Below are 13652 nucleotides of genomic sequence, written 5' to 3'. Positions count from 1 at the left end.
CGGGTTTTTAGGAAATATTTTATCGGGCCTTACATCCTCCCCCACTTAAGATCATTCGTCATCGAATGAGAGTCAAGATTCACTATTAGCACCTTATGTAACTTAGTTTTTCTCAAACCCCAAATTTCCAAAAAGTTTGCCAGAGTTTCCTTTGTAACTAGGCCTATCCACCTGTTAGAGAGCCCCAGAAACATATCTTACAAACATATGCACAACCCAACGACGTAACAAACTCATAACAGTACCAACTGTGGTCTCATGTAAACACATATAATCAAAATGAAAACCTTTGCATTAACTAAACAAGTGATACAAAATTCATAGGCGGCAGGTTCATAAAAAGAAAGGATTACACAGCTATTCAAACAAGTAAGGTTACATCTTCTTCTTTTCTTCCTCGGCCTCCCACGTGGCCTCATCAACCTGTTGGTTTCACCATAACACTTTCACTAAGTCAATTTCTTTATTCCTCAACTTTTGGACTTGCCTTTGGTAATTTGCTCATAACTTCTTGAATAAATATCCAAATGAGGAACGGTTTGAAGCTTTAGAAATTAGACTCAGAGGGATTTAATTTGATAGGTATATCACAACCAAAGTCTTTATATTGAGGGATTTCTATTTTTTTGAAGTTGGGTCTTGTGTTAATCGAGACATTCTTTCCACTTAATGTATCCAACTTGTTCCAAAAAAATTCCTACCATTCCCAAAACTCTTTATTTTGTTCCAACACACCTTAAACATATATTTGCATTTCAAAGTGATATGGTCCTATCCCATAGGTCTCCTTTAATACTCGAATATGTTCTCCTCAAATACAGCTGGCGCAATTTAAAATATTAAATCATTAGGAAATTTTTAATGGGGCCTTATATTCTCCCCCGCTTAGGATCATTTGTCCTCGAATGAGGGTAAAAATTCACCATTAGCACCCAACGTGACTCAGTTGCTATAACACACACCAGCAGTTCTAAATTTTTGACTAACTCCCTAAATTTACAAAATTTTCGCCAGAGTCTCCCCTGTAATTAGGGCCTATCCACCTGTCAGAGATTGTCACGACCCAATTTCTCCCTCCGTGAACCGTCGTGACGGCACCTAGTCTCTACGACTAGGTGAGCCTAATACTTTGCGGAAATGAAACAAAAACATGAACATTAACTATTAACAGTAACAAATATCTAATAAGCAACTGAATGCCACTCAGCATATACAATTATCACCTCTGAAGAAGTACGAAAACATTCCCAAAACCCGAAAACCCGCAAGTCACAAGTTGCTAAGAAGTCTTAACTCCTATATACATCATTTCTACAAAAGGAAAGAAAAATGAACATAGGGGGATAGAGGGGGACTCCGAGGATTTGCAGGCGGAGACAGATGTACCTTGAAGTCTCCAATAAGAGGCAGCAACTGCAACGAGTGATAAGGATGGTAAGATGAGCCTGGATCTGCACACGAAAAACATGTGCAGGAAAGGGCGTGAGTACACCACAACGGTACCCAGTAAGTGTCAAGCCTAACCTCGGTTGAGTAGTGACGAGATCAGGTCAGGGCCATACTGGAATAAATATAATGAAATAAGACAGAATGAAATATCGCAGTAAAAATAAATACGAAAATCTAATAGGAATAGAATTAATGAAAGACAACAGCTCAGAACACAATGATAACAACAGAGGATCTCCCGAGATACCGTCTCGTAGTCCCAAACGTAAATTTGCAGGGGGATCTCCCGGAATAGCGTTCCGTAGTTCCAAAATAAATATGCTGAGTAGGGGGTCTTCCGGAATACCGTTCCGTAGTCCCAAAGTAAATATGCAGTACAAGGGGATCTCCCAGAATACCTTTACGTAGTCCCAAAGTAAATATGGAGTACAGGGGGATCCCCCGGAATACCGTTCCATAATCCCAAAGTTGCAAGAAATCAGGAAGAAATCCTACAGTTCAGACTACGTTCAAGTCAAGGAAAGCAGGAAATTTCACTAAACATGTTGCACAGAGTTCAAATAGGAAGTTAAAGAAGTAGGCATGCTATTCTAGTCTAAACAAGATAGTTGCATATGCTAGTGTGTTTCAAATAACGAGAAAACAAGTTATGACTTAGTGAAAAATAGAGTTTTACAACAAATAGCTCGTGTACGTACTCGTCACCTCACGTACACGGCGCTCACATATCAAACAGTACCAATCCTAAGGGGGGTTCCCCCACACAAGGTTAGGCAAGACACTTACTTCGAACCAAGCTCAAATCAATCCATCACAATGCTCTTTCCACGAATATCCGACTCCGAGTGGGCTAAATCTAGCCAACATCAATTATATAACATAAATATAGCTACAAGAAACTAATCTAGCTAACGAAGTCAAAGCTAAGGTAAGAAATTAGAAAAATGCCCAAAAGGTCTCCCCGGGCCTACGTCTTGGAAAAGGGTAAATGTTACCAAATAATAACACCCATTTACTCACGAGTTCACTCGTACAAAAATCATCCAAAACCGACGCCTAATTCCCACTCAAAACTCATATTTTTGGTTGGGGAACTTTTCCCCCAATTCCCCAATTTCCTCACTCAAATTTCCCTAATTTAATGAAGAAAATAACTATGGATTAATGACATATGATCAAAATAGGATTAGGAATCGTTACCCACTGATTTCCTCTGAAAGACTCGAGAAACATCGCCTTCCTCTGAGCTCTCAATCAAATTTTGTGTTATGAAATTTCAACCCTCGAATCTGCCTTTTTCTGCCCAGCGATTATCGCACCAGCGGGCCAAGGATCGCATCTGCAGTTCTACACCTTCGATATTCCCATCGCAGGTGCGGCTTTTCACTTAAAGTACCTTGTCCGCATCTACGATCAAGAGGTCGCACCTGCGGACCTTTGTCCGCTTCTGCAGTCCCAGACCGCTCTTGCGGTTCCTTCACTCGCACCCGCAGGCATCGCAGATGCGGAACAACACTCGCACCTGCGATCCTAGACCTCCTTCCCATTTCCGCTTCTACGGTTCCATAGCCGCTTCTACGGCTCCGCACCTGCGGCCCAAAGTGCGTAGGTGCGGTGACACTAGATACATCAATATCAGCAGCTTCACCTAAGTCCAAATCAACTCATTAAGCACCCGAAACTCACCCGAGGCCCCCGGGACCTCAACCAAACATACCAACCAATCCTAAATACCATACAAACTTAGTCGAGCCTTCAAATCACATCGAACAACATCAAAAACATGAATTACGCGTGGATTCAAGCCCAAGGAACTTTGAAATTTCCCAAATCTACAAACGATGTCAAAACCTATCAAATCTCGTCTGAATGACCTCAAACTTTGCCCACATGTCGATAATGACACAACAAACCTACTCTGACTTCCGGAATTCCATTCCGGGTCCGATATCAAAATTTTCACTGCCGACAAAAATCGCAAAAATTCCAATTTTCACAAATTCAAGCCTAAATCTACTACAAACCTCCAAAACACTATCCGGACACGCCCCTAAGTCCAAAATCACCTTACGAAGCTAACAGAGTCATAAAACTTCAAATACGAGGTGGTTACACATAAGTCGACATCCGGTCGACTTTTCCAACTTAAGCTTCCCAATAAGAGACTAAGTGTCTCAATTCATTTCAAAACCAATGCAAACTCTCTCGGTAATGCAAAAGAGCAGAATAAGATAAGGGGGAAATAATTAATAAGGGATCGGGGCTGTAACTCTCAAAATGACTGGCCAGGACGTTACATCCTTCCCGTCTAAAAACAATCGTTCGTCCTCAAACGAGCATAAAGACATACCTGAAGCCGTGAAAATATGAGTATAACAGTTGCGCATATCCTGCTCGGTCTCCCAAGTCAACTCCTCGACTCGCTGATCCCTCCACTGGACCTTTACCGAAGCAATGTTCTTTGACCTTAGTTTTCTGACCTGCCTGTCCAAGATAGCCATTGGCGTGTTGGGGAGGTTGCTTGACCGGGTTGTGTCTCACGACACCTATGAACCTAGAACTCTGATACCAACTTGTCATGATGCAATTTATCCCTCCGTGAACCATCGTGATGGCACCTAGTCTCTACGACTAGTTAAGCCTAACACTTTGCGGAAATGAAACAAAATCATGAACTTTAACTACTAACAGTAACAAATATCTAATAAGCAACTGAATGCCACTCAACATATACAATTATCACCTCTGAGGAAGTACGAAAACATTCCCAAAACCCGGAAACCCGCAAGTCACAAGCTGCTAAGAAGTCTTAACTCTTTTATACATCATTTCTACAGAAGGAAAGAAAAATGAACATAGGGGGATATAGGGGGACTCCGAGGATCTTCGGGCGTGGGCAGATGTATCTTGAAGTCTCCAATAAGCAGCAGCAACTGCAACTAGTTATAAGGTTGGTAAGATGAACCTGGATCTGCACACGAAAAACATGTGCAGGAAAGGGTGTGAGTACACCACAACGGTACCTAGTAAGTGCCAAGCCTAACCTCGGTCGAGTAGTGAAGAGATTAGGTTAGGGCCCTACTGGTATAAATATAATGAAATAAGACAGAATGAAATATTACACAAAAAATAAATACGGAAATCTAACAGGAATACAATCAATGAAAGATAACAACTCAGAACTCCCCTGGAATCATGTTACTATAAGACGGTATCTCGGGAGATCCCCTATAACTCTCAAAACGACCGGTTTGGTCGTTACAGAGATTCGCAAAACCACCCTAGCAACATATCCATAACTCAACAAAGCATCACAGTATATATCAATAACACTGATCTACATTAAGGGTGTTACATTAACATAAGTGGTATCTAGACATGAGTTACACATATTTAATCATTACACATAACAATTAACCTTTTGAACCACAACCATTTGGTTATACAAGCAAGTGAGAATACTTCCTTTACTTTGACAGAGGCAGATATCAATTTCAGGACTTATCAAACAGGAATGACAACTAGGTATCTTTTATAAGACAATTACCCATTAACTTCACCTTCAATAGATTCCACCGGAACGATAGGCAAAGGATTTCTAACAACCTTCTGGAACCTAGATACATGATGCATCGGGTGCATGGAGACAATGATGGGAAAACATCATGCTTGTAGTTTCACCCATTTCCTTCAATATTCAATAAGGCCTAATATGACTACACATACTTTACCTTCCTTAACAATTCACCCAATATATTGATTGAGAAAATATTGAGAATATCCTGCTCACTTTCTTCAACTCTAAATCCCTATGGCAAACAACCAAAACAAAACCTTTGGCGACCTCCAACAGTTACTCTAAGGTGTGCTATCTTGAATATGACCATAAAACTTCCTATCAAATATATTTGATCATGGTATGATGCTTCTTCTTTGACATGTTTGAAACTTCAACCCCCATAGGTTACTATAAATAATAACAACATGGTTAAAGATTGGGCTGGAATTATTCAAGAATCCATTAATGTGCTGAGTAGGGCATTTCAAGAGGTTATATCCTAAGAGACATGAAGGTTAATACCATTAGCACTGACATGGTTAATCATTGCGATGACATCATTTTTTCAACAAATGAGGCATAGAGTTGCCTAGTAGGCATTGATAATGTAGGGACCATGTTCATGATTCTGAGATTCAAAATAAATGAGTCATTTTAGACATGTGACATATGGGAGGCATGGTCGGGAGGATAAAGACGTTAGCGTCAGTTATTCTTGGAAGACTATGAGTCATGAAAAGGACAACAACAATTGTTTCATTCCATATATGCCTTGTTCGGCAATAGTATGCCTCAAAGAGAAATAGCCAAGTACGTGACACCAGTCGCCTTCTGGAGTGTAGGGAAAATCAGTTCAACTCAAAATGAGAATATTTTGGCACCCTGAATGTGCTATGGGTTTCAAAATGCATGGAATTGCATTATGCTTTTAACATTAACTAGCACAAAGAATAGATATGCCACAAGCACATGAGGTTTAAAAAGAAGTTGACCACTTGCGAGATTATTATCATTCTGACAGCTCATCCCTTGCCAGTAGTTTATCCTATATGAGAGGACTAAAGATATGGCAAACTTGTCTTTCAAATCAATATGCTCATCATATGTGCCAAAATCTGAAAGCATATAATTTCAACCTTTCACGAGTGAAACCACATAGCTAGGACATCGTAAAATTGGGGTGAAATTATGTATTGGTCAGAGATAATGAACACTTTGCTATGAGCTAGACATGTTTCTACCATAACAACTCTCAAGCTTCCATATCAGACCACTTGACAGGCAACTACAATACTAAAAACAAAGTGAGTTGCTCACCGAGGCATGCTCTAGGTGGACATGAAAGTCATATTGAGATGGGCGAACAAAAAGATCTTCTTGTGACGAATTTGTAAGAAATATTTCAGATTTCCTAGAAACTTTATGCTGAGAAGTGACCCCTTTCAATTTACAGGTACACATATGATAGGTGTTGAGATATGCTCTCATGTTACTAGACAATGAAAATGATTCACGAAAATATTCACAAAGGAGTAAAGTAACTGTTCCAATCATAGGAGCCACAAACACCAGAGAGAGTGGCTCAAGAAGGATCTGAAGGCTAGGCCGCTATACATTGGATTTGATACCACATAGGTAAACTTTATGACTGTACATGCATAAGCACAAGTGAGCAGATGTTATCCATTTGAATAAAAAGGTTATGTAAGAAATTCATCAGGTATAGTCTCTTGTTGATAATTTAGGAAAGCAAGTGGGAAGTATTAATCCTAGAGTTATAACTCAATCCAAAGAAATAATTATAGAGCTCAGTTCCACCTGAGATTGTAAGTAAGAGAATTTGTGATAGAGTGGCTTCACGAATAATGCGTCTCATTCAGAAAGTAAGTACATGCAATGTTTATAAATGTATTAAGGAATGACTCACTTTGTGATTTTAGATTGATATGGAAATACCTTAATTGATGCCCCTCGACTCCACATTCACAACATGCATTGGTACCGTAGTGACATACCCCCCGAATGATATCTCTTACACTTAAAGCAATGGGGATGAGGTCCGCTAAACTAACTCGCCCCACTGACCTGATATTTACCCTTTTTATATACATAAAAAACATTCCCCTATCCTTCCTCCAAGCCTTCATGGCGGGAGTAACAATCTCTATACCGGTTTGTTATGTGGGCCATTGGTCCCTAACACACTCTTGAGCGTACACACAACACGTTGCAAAATGTTCCTGCCTGCATATCGGGCAGACTGGGATGGGTGTAACCAACCTAAGGGCTTTTGTTCTTCATATGCCCCCTCTTTCCACAACCATAATGTATTTCAAGAATCATCCAACATAAACTCGAGTGGATCTTCTTTCATATCAATTCCGTCTTATTGATGCCAATAATCCTCTTTCATTTCTTAGGTGCTCTCACCACATATTCCCGTGGCGCGGTAACATTAATAGGAACAAGGACACTTCCCCTAGCAACTGGTTCATTCAATACCTCTTCCCTGCCTCGAACCCGTGGGTTACTTATATGGAAAATGAGATATGATGAGGAAATTAACTTCCTATCTTGAGCTCTATCGCACAATATGGAGTATCAAAGAAACGTGAAATTCCTAAATGTCCAAGTATCCTCCTTATTATAGATGTGGTCGACAACACACCGATAAGAAGGACTCTATTAGACGCGGCCCCAGGACATCCTAGGACACTTTAAACCTTAGGCTACGATATCAAGTTTGTCACGCCCCGAACTCGGGGAGTGCTACCAGCAGTCAACTGAGTGAACCCGGCCAAGCAAGCCTGTTAGATTTCCGTCTACCCAAACTCATCCATGAATAAAGAGGAGATGTACTCCATTAATCAAACACTAAAAGGATTTCATTAACAACTCTTACTTCATTTCCATTAGCAGCTTCATTTATAATTTCCAAAATATTACATGTTTATAGATATAATAAAAAACATGTTTGCCAAGTAACAGCATTTCTAGTTCAATTCCACACATCCAACACCACCCACAACCTGTCTATGGAGCCTCTAAGAACAATAGAAGAGTAATATGAGAATGCCGGCAACAAGGCCCCGGCTATACCTTAAAACACAATGTACAACTCAAATGACATCATGCCCGGAATAGAGTAGGGGTCACCAAAATCTGCTGAATAGAGAGTGACTGCTAACGAGGACCAAAGTTGCCCGCTGATGAACCACCTGCATCCATTAAGGATGCAGTGCCCCGAGCAAAAGGGACGTTAATACATATGCAATAGTACTAATATGTAAGGCTAATTGTCCTATTTCAAATTAGAATGTCAATATAAGAAAGGGAAAACCATGGAAACAACAATCATCAACCAATGATATTCAAATGCCAAGTTAAAACATAATAATTCCCCAAATATGAAGATAATACTGTGAAGTGATAATCAAAATATGATGATAATATTATTTTCGGTTGGGAGATCTTTAGCACCGATATACCACTATTCACAATACCATTGTTCACAATTCCAATGTTCACAATACCAATGTTCACAATACCAATGGTCATAATATCAATATTCACAATACCAATACCACCATACTTTTAGCATGGAGTCTGATCACGACCCGATTGGCTAGGCCATCTCATTAGAGACATCAACCACAATCACTCTCAATACCAATACCACCATACCTTTAGCACGGAGTCCCATCACAACCCGATCGGCTAGGCCATCTCATTAGATACATCAACCATAATCACAATTTCAATTAAAATTTCCAGCACAATCACCACCATTTGTGCGGCATGGTGTCCGATCACGACCCGATCGGCTAGGCCATCTCACCACAATGTCATATGGATCGACATCGTCCGTTTCTATAAATCGTCTCATCATAATTAAGGGGAATAATTTTATCACATCAATATCATCCCAAATAAGGGGAATAATCACAATCTATTCCTACACTGGTATGTGTAGTTTCTAGGTTAGGTTATTTCAACCTACCCTTCCTTGGTGACTATCGATACTCCCAAAAATATTATTATATTTTTTGAACACAAAGGTAATATAGGTACAAATATATTTACCTCACCATCTTTCACATTGTATGAATCTCCACTAGTATTTTCAACCAATAACAACAACAATATTCACATAGCTCTTTTGGCCATTCACAAGATTCTTTATTCAAGGCGCGGTGGCCATATTTTATATTCCACACTTTTATTTCTTCCCTCTCATGTGTCATCATCATAAATATCAATATATATAATATTTTGGAAATCAAAACTTTAAGTTCATTAGAATGAACAATTTAAGCATAATAGATTTCTTTTCGAGAAATAGAGTAAACTAATTGGCAACTGATGTGCAAGTTAAAATCATCAACACATAATACACTATTTATTCTTGAAATAATTTTCCCTAAAAAGGGTAATACACAATTTCCACTCATGAATATGTAAGAAAGCAAAACACATTGAAAATACTCACAAAGCATAGCATTTGCTAAAACAACCACATATGGGTACGACTTGAGTTCATAAGCATTTAGGCAATTCTATTTTCGAAGTCAATTATGGTACAGTTGAATCAAAGCTCATTTCATAATCTTTCTCACATCAGCTCATTTCATAACTTTCACTCTTGGCACGTGGGCCACACTTTATATCCCCAATTCACTTATTTCACTTCCAACCATCTTTGTAGATTATCAACAATAAGACATTTTCAATCAAGACATTAGGTACACATATGAGCAATTAAGAGTCTTAAGCATATTGAGATTTTCTTACACAATTTGGCATCATAGCCTTCATTTGAAACATGACCCAAAGACATAGAATTTTATTACACATATCATTCTTCAACACATTCCCAAAGGATAAAATAATGTGATAGGAATGTTCGTAACACGTTTTGAATATATAATTCTCGACGCTATGCTTATTCGGGACAATCAAATTTATTGGGAACATCTCGGAACATAGAATAAGGAACTTGAGACAACCATACTTGAAACTTACGTGGAATTCAAATCTAAGAGAGTAGTTTAGCCAACATACCTTAAATTCGCCCCTTAATGATACTACAGTGGTCCACTACACTAAGAAACTTCAATATACAATAACAACATCCAATGGGAAAAACATTAGTAACAAATTCCATAGTTTAGGCCATTTAGGCATTTTATCAAACACTTAGTAGGCATGAATCTCTACATCTCTTAAACATAGAATTAGTTCATCCAACTACTACCATTTACCAACAATTTATCTCACCATCATTCTTAAACAATTCATAACTTCCAACATCACATACATGACTATCCATCCATACTCAGCCAACAAAATCCCATCAAATAATCACCTTTCAATCTCTACAATGGTTATGTATTTAAATTGGGAACTTATGGCTTCCAATCACCATACCATAAGTTCTAATTCTTAATTCATACACATGTTCCCATAATATATCCATACATGTAAGTCTTAAGGTGTAGGATTACCTTTTGGAAGAAATCTTGCAAAGCCCTCCTTTGAGTTCTTGAAGATCTAAGTATTTTATGTGTAGATTTCATCAATACTAGTATAGAAATGATGGAATTTCACACCAAGATAATAGGAATTGCTTACCTTGAACAAGAGGGGAGTTGGTGGTCTTGAGAGAGTGGAGAAGAGCTCCAAAATTTGTCCATGTGAAGTGGGGAAAATGAACCCCGAAATCTGGGTTTCGGATGCTTCCCCGGATGCTATGGTAGCACTTCACTGCTAGCCCTTCTTTCGGATGCAGCCTCGGATGCTTCGCATCCGCAGTTCACTCCTCTGCCAGCCTTTGGTAGTTTGGTCATAACATCTTGTAGGACTGTCCAAATGACGAACGGTTTGAAGAGTTAGAAACTAGACTCAGAGGGCTTTAATTGGATAGGTAACAACCTAAGTCTTTATATTGAGGGATTTCTATTCGTTTGAAGTTGGGTCTTGTGCTAATTGAGACATCCTTTCCACTTAATTTATCAAACTTGTTCCACACAAATTCTTACCATACACAAAACACTTTATTATGTTCCAACACACCTTAAACATATATTTTCATTTCAAAATGATGTGGTCCTATCCCATAGGTATCATTTAATACTTGAATACGTTATCCTCAAATACCGCTGGTGCACTTTAAAATCTTAAATCATTAGGAAATTTTTAATGGGGCTTTACACAATACACATGTGCATTTCATAGATCGTTCACAGTGTTTACTTACGCAATACACATGTGCGTTTCATAGACCGTTCACATGATTCACATATACCATACCATAAACCTGTGCGTTTCATAGACCATTCACAGTGTTGATTCATACTATATTATACACCTATACATTTCATAGCCCATCCATAGGGTTCACATATTATACACATATGTGTTGCATAGCCCGTCCATAGTGTTCATAACACATCATTATGAACATAACCACTTATAAACTCAAAGCGTGTAATTAACATTACATTAAGGTCATAAGTTCTCGGATCATTGGAACACTTCATGATCTTGCTCGTCATGGAGAATCATAGCTCATTACATTAGCATATGCATGGTTAATCAATAAGTCAATTTCTATGGCACATGAGCCCAATTTCTTTTCTGAAGGTTCGTCATCATTTAGCATAGGACATCTCCCTTTCATCTCATTATTCACTCACTTGACATCTTGAGGTCATTCTCTAAGTTCATGTTTCTTGATGACTTGACATCGAAGTCATTTACATACATTATTTCATAAGTATACAACTATAGTTTAACCATTGGGACATACAACATCTTATAAATTTCATTCAGGCAAACGACCACATTTCATGTTCATACTATTACTTCATTAGTACTTTCAACTATTTACAACACCATTCTTTCATTGGATCCCTTTTCCATACATATTATTCTTCATTCATGGCACGATGGTCGTATCTCATATTGTATACTTTCATTTCATTACTTTCAAGGCTCATCATTATAAACATCAACATAGAGAATATTCTTGAAGTACCTTTCCCCAAAAGGGCAATAGACAATTTCAACTTATAAATATGTAAAGGCTTAAAACACATTGGAAATACCTACCAAGCCTAGCATTAGTTAGAACAACCACATTTGGACATGACTTGAATACATAAGCTTTTGGGTAATTCTATTTTCGGAGTCAATTGGGAATAGTTGAATCAATGCTCATTTCATAATATTTCACACACCATTTCATTTCGTTGGTGCTATTAGTAACAAGTATAACTTTCATTCTTGGCACAGTGTTCAGACTTTATATCACCAAACTATCTACTTCACACTTTATATCCTCAACTCACTAGTTCATACTTTATATCCCCAACTCATTACTTCACACTTTATATCCCTAACTCACTACTTTCACTTTCAAGCATCAATATAGATTACCGACAATGAGGAATCACTAATCACGACTTTTAGTACACCTATGAGCAATTAAGAGTCTTATGCACATTGAGACTTCTTACACAATTTGGCATAATAGCCTTCATTTGAAACACTACTTGGAGTCATAATATTTTTATACCCAACTCATGCTTTGAACACATTCCCGAAGGATAACATCATATGATAAGAGCATCCGAAACACATTTTGAACATATACCTTTCAACACAAAGCTTATTCGGAATAGTTGGTTTATAAAGAATAACTCGAGACTTACAACAACATCATGGAATTCAATTCTAGGAAAGAAGTTTATCCAACATACCTGGCCTTGAGCTTTCCTTAAATTACTACAACATTCCGGAAATTCTAGCAATCCCAATCTATTTTGAGACATAACAAAATTGAACACAAATTAAGAAGATATTCATGGTTTCAGCTCATTGAGCATTTTATCAAACGCTAGGTGTGCAAATTTGGCTACACGGTTCTTCTACAATATTTCTTTCATTATTCAACCCAATCTTTACTTATTTGAGCTCATAAATTTTCCCACAAACCTTATTGGTACAAGCATATATAAATAATACTTTTACACACAAGAATCGTACTCCCAATCATCCATCTTTTACCCCAAACTTGAAGTTGAAGACTAGGGGTTTGAATCTTACCTCTTGAGTTAAACTCTATTGAGATTTCCGTGTATATCTTCAAATATGTGAGCAAGAATCGAAGGAAAATTTTATGAATATCACTCTCCCACTCTAGGGCACTCTCTCACTCTTAAAATATCAGGTTCTAGCTGAAAAATGAATTAACCCCTCTCTCTACCCAGCCTTGGGGTTATTTAATGGTCTCCTACATGCACGGCCATGCACTGGGGCAAGTGGCCGCATATCTGGCCACGCACACAAGGCAGAAACTCCAAAATATGTGCGGCCGTGCATCTGCGCGCATATGACATAGGTCCAGTAAAATGGCCATAACATTCTGTAGAAATATCCAAATGACGAACGGTTTGATGCGTTGGAAACTATACTCAAAGGTATTTAATTAGATAAGTAGCTCACCTCATAAGCCTTTATAATTTGGTATCATCATGCGTTTGAAGTAGGATGGTGTGCGAATTGAGACATCCTTTACACTTAATGTATCAAACTTGTTCCACACAAGTTCTTGCGACTCACAAAACTCCTTAGTATGTTCCAA

At 38.3% G+C, this 13652-nt stretch overlaps 1 long non-coding RNA gene across 1 annotated transcript; it reads right to left on the bottom strand.

The window, feature by feature from the left end:
• Nucleotides 1-9899: 9899 nt before the first annotated feature.
• LOC138903816 (uncharacterized) lies at nt 9900-10961 on the bottom strand. The gene is made up of 2 exons (XR_011413173.1): nt 10640-10961; nt 9900-10558 (listed from the first exon to the last, which is right to left on the bottom strand). It is a non-coding gene; the product is annotated as an uncharacterized lncRNA (long non-coding RNA).
• Nucleotides 10962-13652: the final 2691 nt, after the last annotated feature.

This window comes from Nicotiana tomentosiformis, unplaced genomic scaffold, assembly GCF_000390325.3.
Source record: "Nicotiana tomentosiformis unplaced genomic scaffold, ASM39032v3 Un00008, whole genome shotgun sequence".
Classification (NCBI taxonomy): Eukaryota; Viridiplantae; Streptophyta; class Magnoliopsida; order Solanales; family Solanaceae; genus Nicotiana; species Nicotiana tomentosiformis.
Note: the sequence above shows the minus strand (reverse complement) of the source record. Positions and strands in the feature narration are given on the sequence as shown.